The 18,018-nt window shown below is 43.0% G+C and overlaps 1 long non-coding RNA gene across 1 annotated transcript; it reads right to left on the minus strand.

Moving 5' to 3' along the window:
• Window positions 1–741: 741 nt before the first annotated feature.
• Window positions 742–17,347, minus strand: LOC148147001 (uncharacterized). The gene is made up of 2 exons (XR_015760034.1): window positions 17,248–17,347; window positions 742–1,717 (listed from the first exon to the last, which is right to left on the minus strand). It is a non-coding gene; the product is annotated as an uncharacterized LOC148147001 (long non-coding RNA).
• Between the last annotated feature and the right edge of the window lie 671 nt (window positions 17,348–18,018).

The following is an 18,018-nucleotide window of genomic DNA, read 5'->3' on the forward strand; positions in this document are numbered from 1 at the left end:
GCTCAGCCCTTTTAGTTTTATTCCTAATTCAAAGTCCCAGTTTGTTTGGAGGGCCTTAGGACCCTGGAGCACCCTTACAATGATTTCACAGAGCTGTTTCCCATACAGTCAGGGTAGGGGTAAAATAGAGCAAAGAGGGAAGTTTACTTAGATCACATGAACATGCTAACATGGGTTGCACAGTGGCTTAGTGGTTAGCACTGCTGCCTAACAGCACCAAGGGCCCAGGTTCAATTCCACCCTCGAGCAACTGTCTGTGTGTGGAGTTTGCACATTCTCCCCGTGTCTGCACAGGTTTCCTCCTGGTGCATCTGTTTCCTTCCACAGTCCAAAGATGTGCAGCTTAGGTGGATTTGCTTTGCTAAATTGCCCTTAGTGTCCAGGGATGTGCTGGGTAGGTGGATGGGCAATGCAGGGTTACAAGGAATGGGTGAGGATGAGGGTCTGAGTGGGATGCTTTTCGGAAGGTTGGTGTGTACTTGATTGGCCAAATGGCCTGCTTCTGCACAGTAAGGGTTCTATGATTCTGACAGTCCCTTACCATTGTAACAATAAGCTCTCAGATTGCCACGTATAGTTGACCATGGTATTAACATGCAATAAATAGAGTTTCACCCACAAATCTATGGGAAATCCTTTAACCATCTTGGAAAAGGATTATCTTCATTTAACTCTCTGGGGATGCCATTTTGGTCAAGAAAAACCAAACCTTACATTGAAAATAGTACTTAAGGCAGCAGGAACTTTAGCAACTTTCACTTTTAGTACTGCAATAACAATCTTCACAACAACAAAGAGTCAACAAGCTTAATCAAGAAACAATACAACAAGGCAACAAAATAAGTCTAATACAAGGTGATTGACATCCTCATAGTCATCTTCCAAATTATGAAAATAATCAACAATCTCAAGCACGATCAACAATCAAACAGTGCAACACTGTTCATTTGAACCAATCTTTCAACCAGAGGAATTCTGGCTTTCAGATCTATTTGATAGATTATCAATTGATTCATGTGAAGATCATAATTCTAAAGACCTTGAACAGCTTCAGCATTGGACACCACATCAAATACAGAAGTGAGCACAGTTCTCTACTACAGAACATCACATCATGCCTGACATTGACAACAGATTGATGAGAAACAACCTAACTTCCCCACACATTCCTGCAGTTTCAGCGATGCAGAATCCTTCAACAAGTGCTACCCATTGACAATGTGGGGTCAGGTCACTAGATCAACTAAATCTTTGATCCAATGGAAATTAGCAAGGAAAAGAAAGCTCACCAACTTTGCCTCATCCACCTTTCGACACAGACATGGGGAGTGTGGGATAGGTAGGGACAAAATATAATCTAAATGTTACAAAAAGGAGTAAACTAAGTAACTAAATTGAGAATGCTGAACCATATTTATGATGGGGCAGGAAGCTTGGAAAAGAGATGATGTTTAAGAGCTTTAGGACCTAGAAGCAACTTACGTTGATGTCAGCTGCTTACTACAGGGCATAAATATTTTGTGAGCACAGTGTTAAATTAGAGCAAAAAGAAAACCACATGTAGGTAACAGTCTCTTAACAATGTAACAATAAGCACTGAACATGGTGCATTTCGGATGACCTTTAGAGTTCTATAGAAGTCGAAGTCTGAAGGTAGTCTTTGACCTTGTCTTCTCATCGATCATTCCATCATGAACCTAAATCCTCATGTGTGGCCCTGAAAGCAATTTAAAGGTCATGTCAACAAGTCAAACTGAAGGCTTCTGAACATAACTGATATTTACAAACAGAGATAATGAAAGGCTAAGAGCAATAAGCACATGAATCTCAGGCAAAGTGATAAAGTAAGGAAGGACTATTAAGTTATAGCATAGGTAATCTATCTTTAAAATGAAAAATTAAAATTAATAATTAAAAAACAGTCCAAGCTAATAACATATTTAGAGAAGACTATTATATATACCATATAATTTCTTTGATTAATTAGTTATTTCATCATCAAACAAAGTATCCTTAATCTTTGCCTATTTTCTATATCACACCACTCATTCATTTGTATCTATTATTAATTCTAGCTGTTGTATTTTGAGAGTAAACTCTGGAATGCTGAACAAATATTATTTCATTTGCTATTTACAAACTTGGAAAATAATTATTGTGCCATGAACAAAAGAACTCAGGTGCTACACATTTTTGAAAAACAGATTGTTCTCTAATGTCCTTTAGGGAAGGAAACTACTGTCTGGCCTGCATGTGACTCCAGACCCACAACAATGTGATTGACTCTTAACTGCCCTCTGGGATGGGCAATAAATGCTGGTTATCCAGCGACACGCTCATCCTATGAATGAGTTAAAAAATAGAAACTAACCTGATTCTAACTGGACACGTGACTTCAACAAGTTTCCTGATTATACAGTTAGACATTCTCAGTGGATCATATAGAGACATAGAGTCATAGAGTTGTACAGAGAAAGAGACCCGTTGGTCCAACTCGTCCAGACTGACCAAGTATTTAAATAAATCTAGTCCCATTTTCCAGATTTTGGCCCATATCCCTCCAAACCCTTCCTATTCATCTCCCCATCCACATGCCTTTTGAATGTTGTGATTATACTAGCCACCACCACTTCCTCTGGCAGTTCATTAACATACCAGGAGTTTGCAATTGGAGATGTGAGAATTCAAACTTTAAAGAAGACAGCAGATGGAAGCATTTCAAAGGGGCTCAACATAATTGACTTACTTGATTTGTGGAACCCTTGATTCCTCAAAATTAGCGTACCATCATTTTGACCTTTTGAACTGTATGAAAATGTACATAATTCCAGGAGAAAGCCTTCCAGAATGACTCTCCAAGTTGGAGTATGGACCAGGGAAGGTAAAGAGAGAAACTACTCAGAGATCAAATACTGTTCTGTTGAAGGAAAGTCAGACAGTGTATAAGGGCCAAACCCACAAACTAGTGAAGAACACGGGACCATCCATCTCTCCCAAAATTTGCTGTCCTGCTGGTCAACCTGTGGAAGAAAGCACCAACCTTCCAATTACGGAGGCAATCGCAGCGACTGGAAATTCCTTCAAGTGTTAACCTCTTAACTTCAGCAACAAGAAACCTAAGTAGTGTGCCCTAACAGAATATCACTGCAACTTACTGGGGTTCCTTTTAATTATTATTGCTTGGTCTTATGTTCATTAGGCAAAAGTGAGGACTGCAGATGCTGGAGAGTGTGGTGCTGGAAAAGCACAGCAGGTGAGGCAGCATCCAAGGAGCGGAAAAATCGACCTTTCGCTAAAAGCTTGTCTGTTCATTACTTGTTTTAAGGTTAGTGTCAGTGATTTCCTGTTTATAACTTTATTTCGTTCTCCTTAAGGAACCTTCAGTAATAGCTTGCAACAAACTAACCTTGAATTTGACTGCTGATCGGCTTTAACTCAAATCATTACAAATTAAAATTGTTAGGGGTGGGGTGGTAATGAGTGACATTAATTTAGTTCACCTAGCACGTAGTGGACATGCCTGGCAGAGGTGATGATGACACTTGATAAAGGATTTAGCAAGTGCAAGAGAAATGTACCTGATTATTAGATTAGATTAGATTAGATTACTTTACAGTGTGGAAACAGGCCCTTCGGCCCAACAAGTCCACACCGACCCGCCGAAGCGTAACCCACCCATACCCCTACATTTACCCCTTACCTGACACTACGGGCAATTTAGCATGGCCAATTCACCTGATGTGCACATCTTTGGACTGTGGGAGGAAACCAGAGCACCCGGAGGAAACCCACGCAGACACGGGGAGAATGTGCAAACTCCACACAGTCAGTCGCCTGAGTCGGGAATTGAACTCGGGTCTCTGGCGCTGTGAGGCAGCAGTGCTAACCACTGTGCCACCGTGCCGCCCATATGTCACATATGGTAGAGCTACTCCCGAGATGCTGAAATGGACTAACATCTTAATATTTATTGAAATAGTTTTGCTGTATTTATGAAATGATACAGTTGCTTTCAAAGAAAGTGCAGACAAGAGTAAGTTGGACAATTTGCTGAGGGACCCAGGCAGACCTAAAGAGACAAATATAGCAAAAATAAAGCAAAAGAGAAACAGAATTTGAACATTTAGATCCATAATGGGGTAATTAAAGAGTGTTAGACAAATGTCAACATAATATAGTTGGCAACCAAATTTACAGTATTAGTCCTGAGACCAGGGTGTAGGTTCAATATCCAATCTGCTGACTTCCAGCCTTCTGATCAAAACTGTATATCTTCTGATGCAAGTAGAACAGTGACTTCTCCCCTCCTCAAGGACTTGGGGGAGGGCATCAAAATAAATTGCTGGAGAAATTCAGCATCTACAGGAATCACTTTGAAGAGCTGGACAACTCATCAGAGCTAAGGATTGCTGTAGCAATCTTAATATTGATTACAATAACACCACGAGTCACCTTCATTTTAATCGATCAGAAATCTGAGGCTTTTGAGTGCAGAGAAAAACTGGGGTCTAACACAGCTGTGCCAAATATTACTTAAACTGGGATGTACTCAGGGACGTAGCCCAGAGGTAGAACATAAGATTTCTATGAGCAGTTTGAGAAAATATTTATTTGAGATTAAAACCAGGGATACTAAAGTTCAAATGCTACGGAGATTTCTCAGTGGGTCTCTCCCTCTGTATGTCAGAGGTTCATAGGTTATCATCATGGAATCTCTACAATGTGGAAGCAGGCCATTTAGCCTATCGAGTCCACACCAATCCTCTCAACGGCATCCCACTCAGACCCACCTCCCTAGCCCATGGTTAATTCCCCTAGCCTGCACATTCCAGGACATCATGGGCAATTTCACATGGTCAAGCCACCTAACCTGCACATCTTTGGACTGTGGGAGGAAACCCAGAGGAAACCCACACAGACACAGGGAGAGTGTGCAAACTCTGCAAAAACTGTAGCCCAAGGGTGGAATCAAACCTAGGTCCCTGATGCAGTGAAGCTAACCACTGAGCCACCATGCCACTCTGTTGTTAATTATTTGAACTCAGATGAAATTGAGAGTAAAACAGCAAGGAGAGGTATTTTAGATAAATGAACATTTGCACTCATTATAAGGATCTAACTGCTGAATTTGAAGTGCTTATTTACTCATAACTTATTCTCTTTCTACTTTTTCTCCAGCCAATGCCCACTTGATGGTAAGCAGGCAACCTTCTCTCAAACTTGCTTGAAGATGCTGTGGGCGTGATGTTTTCTAGATAGTTTATCAATAGTAAGTTTCTAAGGTAACCAAGCAAAGCTCTAAGTAATGGTTTAGCCACATTTGGTGCAAGGCACCATTTTGGTAAATGAGCTGAAGCTCATCATTCAAATGGTTGCTGTTGTGCTTTATGCCTTGGAGATTTGTAGAAATTACACAACAGCTGCCATGTGTGTAGGAGTTTCATGCAGTGCTTTAAAATGTCTGCTCTCATATTTACAGCTACTAGCCACCGGTTTTGTTTCTTTTTCTCAAGCTTGTTAATCACACGCATGAACAGACATGAGACACACACCAATTTTTTTTAAAAATCAACGCAAAATGATCTGGGGATCATTTTGATAGCCTGCTCATCAATAAGATTGTGTTCTAGTATTCAGTGCGGAGGCTGCACTACACGTTGGTCACAGATACTTAACAAATGTTCTCTCTTAACTGTGACAACTTGATTGCAAGTAACAGAGCCATAGCGAATGTTTGAGTGTTGCTTACAGGTCTTTCACCTTTCATTATTCACATTCAATGGGGAGGTGATGGCCTAGTGGTACTATCACTGGACTGTTAATCCAGAGACGCAGGTAATGTTCTGGGGACCTGGTTCCTGGTTCCTAAGTTCGAATCTCGCCATGGCAGATGGTGGAATTTAAATTCAATAAATATCTGGAATTAAGAACCTAATGATGACCATTCATCCATTTCCGATTGTTGGAAAAAAAACATCTGGTTCACTAACAACCTTTAAGGAAGGAAATCTGCCATCCTTACCTGGTCTGGCCTACATTTGACACCAGACCCACAACAATGTGGTTAACTCTTAACTACTCTCTGGACATCTAGGGATGGGCCATAGATGCTGCACAGCCAGTGACGCCCTCATCCCATGAATGAATAAAGAAAAAAAATTGCTGTAAGGGTGGACCTATGAAAAACAGTGGGACATTATCTGGGGCATTTTGTCAAAGTGTCAATGTTCCAACAACTTTCATTCTGGAAATTCACAAAGAATTTCACCTCAAAAGAGTAAGCATTGAGATAAGACTCATCGGACTCACCAAGAGGAGGGAGTGTTTGGTCATTGGCATCATGTACCTAATCAGCTCCTTATTTTTGGAAGTGTCTGTTTTTGCATCCCCAGCAAAGTTCAAATTATGGTCATCAGTAATTTGGACCTAAATTTTATGCTAATTCCAATCTTTTGAAAAGACTATCTTGTTAGCACAGGTTTTCACTCTTTCCTGGTTCAAGAGCAGTATAGCCAAATTGGCACCCTGTCTGCAAGCAAATATGTTAAAGGCAGTTGTCTTTCCAAATGGTATTTGGGGCTCAAAGAGAAAAATGGAATTGAGACCACAAGATCATCTATGACCTATTGGATGGCAGTGCAAGCTTGATAGGCTGAATGGCCTACTGTTGTTTTCTATTCCAATTGCAGGCTGATGACAAAAAGAAAGACTTGTATTTATGTAGCAACGTTCAGGAGACTGTGATATCCTATAACTCTGCACAGACAACTCTGGGGTGAACGTACAGTTGCAAATGTAGGAAAACTGTAATGAGGAGCAGGAAGACTGACTGATGATTCCCTGCTACTGTCTGCTGCACAATACCCCAACTGTTAACATTACGGACTGGTGTTTGAGCTTGGAGTTTTCTGATTTGCCCAGATTTGTAGAGCTCTGCTGAATGCATTTAATCAACAACTCATTGAGGAACCATTTTTAAGCTGACTGTACATAAATAACTAAATAATGCAGCAAATAATTATTTCCCTATTTACAATATTCTCTTCTTCAGTCTCAGTTCAGGCTCTTCTCACCACTTATTGGCTACGATTGAAACCGGAGATTTGATTTAATTTAGCAGAAGTAAGTCTAAGGGAACAATTGAAAATTCTTTCCTTTTTGATACTCCTTTACTGTAATGAAGTAATTGGCATTGACATGCAGAATTACCAATGTCTCAGTGAAATTCATGACAAATGAGACATGAATAAAATGATTAAAAAACATGGAGCCTTGTTTTCTTTTCAGAGAAACATGTCAAAGGGAGGTTTATCATTTCTTACTGCAATTGCTCTTCAGTTACAAAATGCTGTCAAACCCTCACACACAGTTTTTATTGTATACAACACTCATGCTTCCATGTACATGACACAGAGTGGCAGGGAGTAAATAGATTATATTTTTAAATCAAATTGAGTGGTCACTCGAACATTACAAACTGTTGCATTCTCTCTCATTTTCAGATCTGATATTAAATATGCCTCAAACTTGGTGTCCTTACCCAGGAATGAAACCCCAGAAACTTACAATAACAACCTGTATTTAAACAACACCTTTAATGTGGTGTACTGACCTGAGGCACTTCACTTGAATGCCATCAAAAATTACTTAGCAATAAGCCACATAAAGAGATATTGGGGTTGGTGAGAGGTAGGGTTTAACAACATCAGCTTATTTTTATTTAGCATCTTTAACATAATGAAATGTACCAATGTGCTTCACAGAACCATTTAAGTCAAATATTTATCACCAAGTAACATAAGGTCAGATAGGGAAGTGTTTGGTCAGAGAGGCAAGATTTAAGGATTATCTTAATGGAGGAAAATGAGGGAAGAGAGCTGAATAGTTTTAGAGGAGATGTTCCAAAGCTTAGGACCGAGGCAGTTGATAGTGAGGCCACCAATGGAAATTGTGGATGTGCAAGATATCAATATTTGGTGAGTACAGATCAGGGCCTGGAGGGCATTACAAAGGTAGAGAGGTTGAAGCCATGCAAAGATTTGGAAATTTGATTACAATTTTAAAATCGATATGTTGACAGATTGGGAACCATTGTTAGAGAATAAGTATATTGGTAATGGGTGAATGGGCTTTAACATGACTTACAATGTATTATGGTCAAGAGTGGTGCTAGAAAAGCACAGCAGGTCAGGCAGCATCCGAGGAGCAGGAAAATCGACTTTTCAGGCAGGAGCCCTTCATCAGGAATTCCTAGATAACTAACTTACACCAGTTTCATATTTCTGATCTGTTCTAAGCTATGAGTTGTATCAATTGAAGTGAGATTTCTCATTAACTTTTAATAGAACTCATGGACATTAGTGTAATCAAAAAACCCCACTTAAGAGAGTGGGAGCAGGCAGCCCAGAATGGTCGGTGGTGAGAGTGGGAGCACAGGCCGAACTGATCCTCTATCCCCTTCCCCATCAGGACAAATTACCTGAAGGTGCTGGGAATATGGTTTGGAGGGGCATTCATAAAACCTTGGGAGAAGAACATCATCAAGGTGAAGCAGAAACTGGTCTTCCCTCTCTGTGGTGGATAAAAACTTGGTCATCAGGTCTGAGGCATTCTCTGTTGTTGTGGGTGGTGCAGGTCTGACCCATTCCCTGAAACTGCACTGATTCAGTCACTCAAACCATCTTCCATTTCACCAGGAGGTCTAAGATGGACCATGTTTGCAGAGACTCCATGTACAGAACGCTGGACAAGGAGGGAAAGAATGTAGCCAATATCACCCTCATCCTGATGGCCACCTTTGTGTGTGGCTGCATCAAGTCTTGTATAGACCCTTCGTACGCAAACACCAAGTGTCACTGCCTATTCTACCTATCCCTGGCATTGCGAAGGATGGGTCTGACCTCGCTGCTGTGGAACACTCCAAGTAGTTGGAATGATCTGCATCACCTGTCCTTCATGGAGGAATTTGCAAAGAAAACCATTTCCAACCAGAAGTCCATCAGGAAGTGGTCAGCACATAGCATCCTTGAGAGCTTGACGGAAAAGGAGAGAGTGGATCCTGTCATGTGGTTCCCTGAGCAGACTGTCAAAGTCAATTGGTAGAATGCCTCATCACCAGAACTTTCCAACAAGCGCCAAGACATCCTCTGGCTGGTGATGAGAAGGGCACTACTTGGGAGATCCTTCATACACGCCCAGTTGGTCTCTGCCACTGCACGCTGCTCTTAAAGCAGCAGCAGGGGGTACAGACGGTCACACATCTCCTTGTGGAATGTGCCTTTGCAAAGGAAACCTGGACAGAGATGCAGTGGTTTTTGTCGAGGTTCATCCCAAGCAGCTCTATGACGCAGGACTCTGTGCTCCACGGTCTGTTCCCCAGAACGCACACTGAGACAAACATTGAATGCATTTGGAAGATCATCAACTCATTGAAAGATACTGTTTAGTCTGCCCTAAACCTGTCGGTCTTCCAGAACAAGGAGTTGAACTCGACCAAGTGTTGCAGACTGGCACATTTCAAGGTCCAGGATTACGAACTAAGGGACGCATCAAAGCCTGGGGCAGCTGTTGCCAAGGTGGGGTGGGGCAAGAACCTTCCTGCTGAAGGTAAATGGGGATCCATTCAATTATCAGACCCTCCTGGTGACTCAAATGTATGTAAGTATAGTACTGTATGTGTAAGAGAGGTCTTTGGGTTTTTTTTGGATAGAGTCATACTGCAATGTTTGTTCTCTTTGATATGCTGCTGTACAGAACAGAACTGTGTTTGTGGTTATGTATACATACAAATATACTTTTTATGAATAAAGTATATTTTTGAAATAGAAGAAAAGGGAGCAGGTAGCCTGAGACAGTGATGGGGGCAAGGTTGAGCCTGGAGTGAGTGTAAGGAGTGCCAGTCCAGCAACGCTAGGTGCTTATGGACTGTGGTGTTGAACTGTTAACTGCATCTCTTAATTTTTCTACTCTTTAGTAAGAAAGACTGTAATGTTTAAATTTATAACTTTGTTTTCTTTATTTTTCTGCTTTGTACCAAGATTCTATACTTAGGTACCTTTGCACTGAAGATAGCACCATAAGTGGCGGCTTGTAAAAATGTTCATTGCACTCTTGTGACTGCATGTGACAATAAACCTAATTCAATTCAATAATTAAAATGAGCGCCAATTTGCCCCATTAAATTTTTTTTTTGCAAGCTTAACTTTATATCTGTCTTCAGTTTTTCTGATTGCTCTTGTTTTATTTTTCTCCTGCAAATACTTCCTTGAGCCCTTCACGTACTTTTGGAAGAATGCTCTCCCAAGCTTTAGTGGGTAGCTGCTTATATCCTTGTGCAGATTTGTTTCTGTCAATGCATTACGATCGTAGGCAATGTTTTGTAATGATGTACCAGCTCATCAAGTCAGTCTTATGAACTATGCTCATGATGAAGGACAGTGCCACAACCCTCTTTAAGTGTATGGTCTGCTTGGTCTAATGTGATAGGGGGGGACACTATTTTCTGGTCCAAATAGAAGAAACTCTTGCAGTTAGCAAGATCTAGTTTATTGCATGTTAACTTTAGCAACGACTTCCCGGTTATATTGATATGAATGACATTGCTATGGAGACTTTGAGGAGGAGATTCTGGGCTATTCTACCCAAATTCCTCTGTGAAGTCATCAGAGTGGATGGTGCTTATGGCAGTCCTCAGCACAGTAATTGTAACAAAGTCTGCCAAGTGGACCTCATAGGGGCTGATTGGGACTGTTAATCTGGTTCAGTGAGGGAGCCTTGGCTGACAGATAATATCAGCAGTGTCAGACATCCTGTTCACTCAGAGAGTTGGATCACTGTCAAGGGCTCTCCACGTGTAAATAAAGGATGACGTGGTGACAGGATACCAGCCTCTGTGGAGTTATTTCACTCAGTATTAATACATTCATGCCAATAGCTATTTCCCTCATTCTTGTTCCTTGGCTCATCCAATTTTATAATGTGATACAAATGTATGAGAACAATAATATATATACAGAGGAACTGCGATTATCCGAACGAGATGGGCGGGTACTATTTTGTTCGGATAATTGAGTATTCGGTTAATTGATTCAATGCCTTTCCTCTGGGGCTCAGAGCTTACTGTTAGGTCTGCTCCCTGTTCAGGAGACTAGACAGCAGCATACTGCACGCGGGCACCCGCACGCCCCACCTGCCCCCCCCCCCCCCCCCCCAGCCCCATCCAACACCGTTCCCCTGCCTGCCCCCCAACTCCGCCCGCCACTGCCCCAACCCCGTCCAACACCGCCCCCCCGTCCGCCCCCAACCCCGTCCAACACCCCTCCTCACTGCCCCAACCCCGTCCAACACCGACCCCCGCCTGCGCCCACAACTCCATCCAACACTGTCCCCCTACTGCCCCAACCCTATCCAACACCGCACCGTCCTCCCCCAACCCCATCCAACACTGTCCCCCTGCCTGCTCCCCAACCCCGATCAACACCGCCCCTGCCCACCCCAACCCCATCCAACACCCCCCACTGCCCCAACCCTGTCCAACACTGCCCCCCGCCTGCCCCAACCCCTTCCAACACCGTTCCCCCGCCCGCCCCCAACCCCGTCCAACACTGCCCCTCTCTGCCCCAACCCCGTCCAACACCGCCCCCCTCTGCCCCAACCCCGTCCAACACCGCCCCCCTCTGCCCCAACCCCGTCCAACACCGCCCCCCTCTGCCCCAACCCAATCCAACACCGACCTCCGCCCGCCCCCCCAACCACATCCAACACCGTCTCCCTGCCTGCTCCCCAAACCCGTTCCACACCGACCCCCACTGCCCCAATCCCGTCCAACACCCCCCCACTGCCCCAACCCTGTCCAACACCACCCCCTGCCCGCCCCCCCAACCCCGTTCAACACCGCCCCGTCCACCCCCAACTCTGTCGTACAACACCCCCACTGCCCCAACCCCGTCCAACACCCCCCAATGCCCCAACCCTGTCCAACACCACCCCCGCCTGCCCCCAACTCCGTTCAACACTGCTCCTAACCCTGTCCAACACCAGCCCCCGCCTGCACCCCAACTCCATCCAACACCAGCCCCCACCTGCACCCCAACCCCATCCAACACCAGCCCCTGCCTGCCCCCAACCCCATCCAACACCAGCCCCCACCTGCACCCCAACCCCATCCAACACCAGCCCCTGCCTGCACCCCAACCCCATCCAACACCAGCCCCCACCTGCACCCCAACCCCATCCAACACCGACCCCCCCTCCACCCCCGTCCACCCAGCAACCCCATCCAACCCCGTCCAACATACCCCCCCATCCTAGCTCCCCTGCCTGCCCCCCAAACCCTGTCCAACACCACCCCCCTGTCCACCTTCCTTAACTCATTCTCCAATACATTGATAATGATATTGATCATTTTTCCTTCTTTTGCCTGGAACCAAGAAAAAGTAATGAATTTTGTTTCTAATTTCCACTCTTCTCTCACCTTCTCAATGCCCATCCCCAACTCTCCAAGATCTAGGAGAACAAGGAAATAGGTGCATTGGAACATCATCACCTTCCTATTCCCCTGGATATCACATGTATTCTGACTTGGATATTTATCATTATTCCTTCATCAGCATTGGGTCATGTTGTATAAGATTCTTAGTACCTGTAAGTGTTAACTGATTATGAGATTATCTTCATAATCTTTAAAGGTTAAAGGACTGTTCCTGGGAGGAATTCTCAGTACCAAATGCAAATGCTACATTCACTGTGTTTTTACTCTTAAGACCCAAGCCTAAGGTCTCAGAAGAGACTCTCATGTAACTCAGATGCAATGCAACTAGCTATGAAGTAATATGTAATAAACCTATTCTGTTCAATAAGTCTGAGCCTCTGCTGAAAACATTGTTGTGGCATCATTCCCCACTTGGTATCAGTAACTTATACTGATACCTACAAGAAGAATTGGTGGTAGTGAATGTTCACAAGGCGACTGATGGACATGACCATATTTTCTACCCAACAGCATATACACAACACAGGTATCCAGTGATTCAAGTAGAAATAAATGCTGGTCTTGTCAGTGACAAACAGATTGTAACAATGAACTAAAAACATGCAGAATCACCATTAGAATGAATGATCTTACATGCATTAACTTTCCTCTTATTGTAGATATGTTTATTAAAGTTTTTAGCATTTCCTTATATATAATCTGCTATAGTTGCTCCGTGTCCTAGTTTTAGCCTTTTATGTTTCATGTCCCTTTTCACTCTTACATTAAATCAAGCTGATCACTCTGCTCAATGCTCCTTCTTCCCTCACCTTAGTTATTTGTTCTAATTAATTTCCCAGAAATAAATCAGGCAATGTCGAACTTCTTGTTATTCTGAAATTAAACTGGTCTAGAAAGTAGTCCTCAATGTATTTCGAAACATTTTTTTTCCCACTTTGACAGCATGCACTAACTACTTTCAGAATCAAAATCATCAAGTCTTATTACTGTATTGTCAGTTTTGATCTGCAGATTTCACTATCCGTGTGAAAGCTGGCTAAAGGTAATGGTTCCTACAGTTGCTTGGTGACCTAAGAATAAGCCTTCAGTTCAGTCCGCAGGTAATTTTTTTTCACAGTAGGCTAAAATTGTGAAAATAAAAGGAGAAATATAGGCTTCCAGGTGGTTCCATTGATGGTAAAAAATCCTTGTAGTGTAGGTGGCAAAAAAAACTAAGAATGGTGCAATGAAAAAGATATTCAGGATACTTCTGCATAATTTTCGAAAAAGCCTGCACAGCTATATTCACAGCTGTTCCCATAGCAACAATAATTGATCACTTCAGGGTCATCTAGATTTATTTAGGAGAAAACACTTTTTTTCTGCTTTTATATGGAAAGAGGTACAGTGAGAAAGAATGAACGGGAAGAAGCAGAGGAATACGTGACAGCCATTTCACAGAAAGAGCAAAGTAGGTGGAAAATAAATGTCTCATTGTAAACAAAGAAGGGACGAGGTACAAGACAAGAAAAAAATCATTGCAGGAAGATAGAGTAAAAAAATCACTGGCAATCTTTAAATGATTGCTAGTGAGCATTGTCACTGGAGGTCAAATCGTTATGTACCATTACACATTGACCAAATTATTTTCCAGTAATGGACTGATAACTGTAAACCCCCCAAAAAAACACAGCTACATTGCAATGATAAACCCTGCAGTGCAAGTCTAATCGCATGATAATGGAGAGCACTTGTTGCCAATGGCAACCATGACAGCTGTTGTTAGTATAAAAAAAGCTCCCAAACTGAACTTTACAATATGCATTTTTGGAATAACCAACACAGTCCTCATGGTTGAAGTATCATCTGAGGTTCAGATGACAGTAATAAATGGTTTGATCTTCACCGTACCAGTCTGTGAACCCTTTCACCCCACTGTATCCCTCATTCTTCCTGTGCCAACTGAGGGCCCGATTACATCCCAGACTTTAACTCACTCTTAGATATCTGTTACATTTGTAAATCAATCAGCCTTTTGCCTATTTCAGGCCAGTTTATCTGTTCTGCCAACAGCTGGTTGTGTTTGACCATAGAGGACAGAGCAGTTAGGAATGACTAGATTGGATGGGAAATATCCCTCTCTCCAAAAGTAGACAGCCTGGGTGGAATCTCCAGGCCCATCCAGAGCCTATGCCAAGCACTGGCAAAGGGGCTTGTTATTAAATTCTCTGACGTCAGATTCATGACCTTCATGGTGAGTAACACGTTGAGCTTCCATTAGTATGTAATGAATACTCCAGTCTGCTAGAATTATGTACACAGGCACAATTCTGTTAGCTCAAATAGGAAACACATGTCTTCACAAACATGACCGTGAATATGAAGTATGATCATCCAAGATCCAGCGAGTACAAACCTACTCAGTTACTTGGCTCCTTCATGACCAAACCACTTCTTTGCAATAAATACTTACAGTGTTTGCTGCGAAGCTTCACCTAGCCAGCAAGCCTGCGCAAATAATGCAATCTCACTGGCTGATGGCAGCAAAACTGTGATTGGTAAACGAGACTGAACTCAAAAGGGTACTCGATTCAACTTTTGTAGTTGTGCTCTTGTCCCATCCAAGCCTTTGTGGAAAGCTATCAGATGTGCACACACTCTCCCTGTTGTGAAGAAAGGTCAGAGACCTCGTGGAACAGGAGCTGCTGTGCATCGCAGCTCTTTGTAAATGTGAAGCTCACCAGGTGTTATGAGAGGCAGTACCACTGGGACTGCTCAGCAGTGCTGCATTGGTAGCTGCAATAAGGTGACAGACATTGATTGCACATGAGAGATCTGAGAGATGCCTGGCACTCGAGCTTGTGTGTGTGTGTCCTGGGCAGTGCCAACTTTTACAATGCTGTTTCACACTCACACTAGGGGCATGGAGCATTGAGTAGACAATGGTACACACCCAGGGAGAGTGCAGTGGATCATTTATCTACTTGCAGCACAAGGTAGGTTCTCTTATAGCATACATGGGAGCTGGCTTTCTCAGTCACCTCTGTCCAGGTTGCCTTTGTCTGTCGGGATGGTCTCTTGTTGCCATGCACAGGAAAAAGAACTTCCCTTCTCTCCTGCCCTCAGGAAAACCTCTGGGAGCAGCACTGAAACATGTTGCCACTTTTTGCCTGGTCTCTGACAACTCCAGGGATAATTGGGGGTGATGATCAGATAGTGAGTGATGGTCCTGGACTGTCCAGGTGCCTTTTAAATATGGTGCCTAGATGTTGGAGCCCAGAAGGTCTCAGAGGGGAGTTGGAACTCCTTGTCAATTTGGCATTTTACCCATACACATATGGGTAATGAGAAACTTGAAAGGGTTCAGAAAAGATTTACAAGGATGTTGCCAGGGTTGGAGGATTTGAGCTATAGGGAGAGGTTGAATAGGCTAGGGCTGTTTTCCCTGGAGCATCGGAGGCAGAGGGGTGACTTTATAGAGGTTTATAAAATCATGACAGGCATGATAGGATAAATAGATAAGTCCAGAACTAGAGGGCATAGGTTTAGGGTGAGAGGGGAAAGATATAAAAGAGACCTAAGGGGGAACCTTTTCACACAGAGGGTGGTACGTGTATGGAATGAGCTGCCAGAGGATGTGGTGGAGGCTGGTACAAATGCAACATTTAAAAGGCCTCTGGATGGGTATATGAATAGGAAGGGTTTGGAGGGATATGGGCCGGGTGCTGGCACTAGATTGGGTTGGGATATCTGATTGGCATGGACGGGTTGGACCGAAGGGTCTGTTTCTGTGATGTACATCTCTATGACTCTATGTGGGAAAACCCAACCCAACCCTAAGCTGAAGTACTTCTCTCTCTCTAGCCTGCCATTCACTATATTTAGCCTCAAGAGAGAAAGATTCTATCCCTTGCTTCAAATATTGTGTTCCGCTATCAAGGGACAGGCTCAAATGCTTGAATTGTCTATCGCTGTGCCTATTGTTCACTGTTGCTGAAAGAGTTTCACCTGCAGTCAAAGCTTTATCCCTTCTAAGCTACGAACCCGTGGACCTGTATGAACATTTTCGTCCCTACATTGTGCTGAAATAAAAACACATTGGATATTATCTATTTCAAATTCATTTTTTACTATGCTTTCCAAACTTACCCCTGTCTCTGTTCCCTCCCCACCACAAATCCTTTGTGTTTCCTTCTTCCCTACAAATCTAAAGCTATAAAATGTAGGCCGCACACCCTTAGTTTGATTTCACCATCTCTTCTGAGCTGAAAATGTGTTGCTGGAAAAGCGCAGCAGGTCAGGCAGCATCCAGGGATCAGGAGAATCGACGTTTCGGGCATAAGCCCGAAACGTCGATTCTCCTGTTCCCTGGATGCTGCCTGACCTGCTGCGCTTTTCCAGCAACACATTTTCAGCTCTGATCTCCAGCATCTGCAGACCTCACTTTCTCTTCACCATCTCTTCGCCTTGGTAACATCCTGAACTTGTTCGTATGGAAATTTCTAAATTTGAAGGTTTTGCCTTTTAATGTAAGAGCTCACTGTAAAAGTGGCTTCACAAATAAATTGGGGGATAGTCATGCACAAGCGCTCATTGCGCTCATGTAAAATTCCTATTTCTGCAATGGTAGAAATAATTCTTCCGATATGAATTGGTCCAATATGCGATGGAACATGGAATATCATCTGAGTATGGTAACCAGCTAGTTTTGTACATCATTATTCCACAGCTTCAATTCAAAGGTATGGACGAATTTAGGAAGACTATCAGAGACTTACAGGAGAATGACGTAATCTGCAGTTAAGTTCTGGTGATGGTTTTGCTGTCCGTTAGATGTTGTTTGCATTTGGCATCCTATAATGGAAATTAGCAGTTCTTCAGCCTCAGGTTCATCAAATCTTCCTCAAAATCTGACAGACAATGATTTTGTTTCAGAGATCATCAAGGTGCTGTCTGTAACATTACACTTGCATGTTAGATACTTTAACCAATTACATGCATTAACAGATCAGCTCCATTTCTATACATAAATGTCATAGATTTATTAAAGATCGTTACAACTTTCATTGATGAAACATTGCATTCTTGGGAACCAACTTCAACTGTCAGTTCACTTCCTTTTGCAGGAAGTTCACATTAGTGATCTCTGGGATGGATTACGAATTGGTTCATTTATTACCTGGGGCAGCTTTGATAGAAAGTTGGAGCTGGTGGTGCTATTATGAACCTTCTGTATTTGGCCTTATAACTGGTAGAGGGCATGTGTTTGGAAGGTTACTGTCTATAGAGCTTGAGTGAGTTACTGCAATGCATCGTGCAGACAGGTACATACAGCCATATCAGTGGCAGAGGGAGTAAGCATTTAAGGTGTTGGATGGTGTCAAGCTTCTTGAATGTTGTTGGAGCTGCATGCATCCAGGCAAGTCAGGAAGATTCCGTTACACTCATGATTTATGTCTTGCAGATGGTAAACAGACTATGGGGAGTTGGAAAATGTGTTACTCAGTAACAATACCCAATCTCTAATCTGCTCTTGTAGTTACAATATT

The sequence above is a fragment of the Chiloscyllium plagiosum genome, unplaced genomic scaffold (assembly GCF_037043375.1).
Source record: "Chiloscyllium plagiosum isolate Xiang-an unplaced genomic scaffold, Cpla_swu_hap1 HiC_scaffold_18, whole genome shotgun sequence".
NCBI lineage: Eukaryota > Metazoa > Chordata > Chondrichthyes > Orectolobiformes > Hemiscylliidae > Chiloscyllium > Chiloscyllium plagiosum.